Below are 2,801 nucleotides of genomic sequence, written 5' to 3'. Positions count from 1 at the left end.
CATAGTGGTCCATAATTCGCAAAATCTTTTTTAGTGGTTAACCAGTCTCACGACGATATAAACCAGGGAGACAAAATGCAGAATTCTCAATCTCTTTTATGAACTTAGTAACTCCATATAAAAAGTAGTTGATTTTATGTATATGGTTTCTTTAAAGTACTTATTATAAATAAATATAAACATGAATCTTGGTTACTGTTTATGATTATTATTTTCCAAATAAATTCAAAGATACAAGTATGTTGATGAATAGGTTTAAATGTCCAGTCTTTTTCAAATGAGAATCACAAAATCAATAAAACATGAATTATACTAAAAATACTCATAAACTAAAGTGATCATCATATTAATTTATAATAAACATAAAACATTTCAACAGCTTTTCTTCTTCGTCGTCGTCTTCTTCTTCTTCTTCTTCATCTTCTAATCTTTTCCTATACCAGACTATAAAATTCCCAACATTTTCTTCAAAATAGTCAGCAGCAGCAGAGCCCATTATAGCATTCATACCATCAACAAAATGTGGCCCAAAATAGCTTAAATTAAAACCTTACCTTCACTGTTGCTATATCATCATCATCATCATCATCATCATCATCATCATCATCATCATCATCATCATCATCATCTCTGTTCACTAGTTCTACCTGTTGATTCGAAAATTAAGTCCAGTGGAGTAGCTGCTGGATCAAGCTCAAGACAGTCTTTTGGAGCATTAGGGGCCTCCGAGCCCATTAACACATACTTTGGGACTTGATGTGAGAATCTAAACATTTCTTCTTTTGGAATCATTTTCACTTCGGATGCGTACGTATGCGGATGAAAAACAGTTCTAAATCCAGAAAACTTAACGAGCGGGCTCACGGCCACACCTTGTTCTTCATTGTAATCTTCAAGAACTTGCACCATGTCATATTTGTGAAAAACGTCATCTGGAATACTCTCGTTCCAATCACGGGACCAGTTTCTGTAAAGGGCCCACACCTGCCCTTTTTTTGGGAATATCAACACGCTCCCACGCGACGATTTTTTCCACTCGACTTTTTGAGAAAATGAGTTTAAATTTTTGTAGACTTCGTGTCTCCCGATTCTAAACTCACCTAAACTTTTGCGAAAACCACAACCTAACCAGTCAAACGAGCCGAATTCGGCTGTGGTTTTTGAGTTTAACCAACTAAGTTTCATCCTAAGCGGTTTTCTTGAAAGAACTTTATGAATTAATGCGTAGAAACGAGGCATTCCGTCATCGTCATCATAAGCAGACCACACTTGGTTATCTTCAAACGAGTTTTCCGTTCGGTCAAGGTCAAACTCATGAAAATCGGGATCAGGAACGTTCATTGCAGTTTGTTCATGGTCCTGCTCGTCTTTTGTTTAACTAGTAGGACTTACCTGGTTTTCGCTTGACCTTTCAGTTGACTCCCATTCTTTTAACTTCTTAAGAATCTCAGTTTGAGCCTTTTTCGTCAGCATTTGTCGGATTTCAAAGTAGTTCAACTCTCGTCTTCTGTTTATTGCATTATTATTAGAAGCCATGTATCCACTTCCTGTGTTAGCTGGCGGCATGCCATTTGTTGACATCTGATACGGGATCTTGGCACCAGAAGACTGAGATTGACTTTCATTATCAGATTTTAACTTTTTTGCAGGCCATCCAGAATAAAACTCTTCACGCTCTCTTTTTAGCCTGTCGTTAACTTTTTGAATCACACTTGCAGCTTTTGATGCAGTAGACGGGTCTGTGTTGACTCTAGCGAGTGGTGGGCCAGCAGTGGTTCTTTGACTTTTTTCATGATTGTTATTCTGATTATGTTTGGGAGCGGTTGACTTTGGTAGGTTTGAACGGTGGCATTTCTTTAGCTAGAAAAGGCTGGCGGCAGTTGGGACATAAAAGGGTATGATTGAGATATAAGTTAAGATACTCATAATGCATCTTGCATCCATGACAAATGGTCCAAAAAGTATCAGTACGGCGGGAAACAACTGGCGGTGGTGGCGGCGGTGCTGCAGGGCGGACCACCGGCGGCACAGATCCAGGACCAGGACCATGATGATGACTCCTAATGTTTGGCTTTGTGGTCGCTCGTTTTGTAAAACTATGGACTCCATTGGCGGCTGGTGGTGGGCCGCCACTTTGAGTTGGGACTTTTAAATTATATCCTCTCAAATTCCTCTTCTGGTTATAAGCTAATCTTTTGGATTTATCAGATAACAAACTCCATGCTTCTGAAAGGAGTTTAAACGCGCCATCTGCACCGACTGATTTGTTTTTATCAGGGTGTAACATAAGAGCTAACTTTCTGTAATGTTTCTTGATTGTTTCATCATCATCACTAGGGTTTGCACCAAGAATCCCATACCAGTCTACTTCTCCACCTACTTTATTCTCCGAAGCAATATACACATCAAGAGTGGTTAACATTTGAGAGACACCATCGAGCCCAGGATATAGGGTTTGGGCTTTCAAGATAAACTTCTTCGAGCCTGCATAATCTTTATCAGATAACTTCTTCTCAGCAATTTCTTTTGCCCTAATCGCCTCATCTTTATTGCATTCCATTATTTTCAAACTTTCAATGTTAACTCTCGAGTAATGAAGTCTTGAGTTAAAGTCTTTCCCTTTGTGATAAGATTTGGTGAGAGGTAAATCAGTCAAAATACCTAAGACAGACACAAAATCAGGAAATATAACGTTATGTGTATTTAGAGGTATGTGTAGGAGTGCAAACAAGCCAAACCACTCACGATCGGATCGATAAAAAGCTCCAAACAAGCCAAGCGTTTTCAAGCTCAGGCTAGAA

The 2,801-nt window shown here is 38.9% G+C and overlaps 1 pseudogene; it reads right to left on the bottom strand.

Moving 5' to 3' along the window:
- Nucleotides 1-614: 614 nt before the first annotated feature.
- Nucleotides 615-2,745, bottom strand: LOC143559432 (uncharacterized; annotated as a pseudogene).
- Nucleotides 2,746-2,801: the final 56 nt, after the last annotated feature.

Source organism: Bidens hawaiensis, unplaced genomic scaffold (assembly GCF_021521415.1).
Source record: "Bidens hawaiensis isolate Kalapana, Puna unplaced genomic scaffold, B.hawaiensis_p1.1 tig00019855_1, whole genome shotgun sequence".
NCBI lineage: Eukaryota > Viridiplantae > Streptophyta > Magnoliopsida > Asterales > Asteraceae > Bidens > Bidens hawaiensis.
The sequence above is the reverse complement of the archived record's forward strand: the minus strand, read 5'-3'. Positions and strand labels throughout refer to the sequence as shown.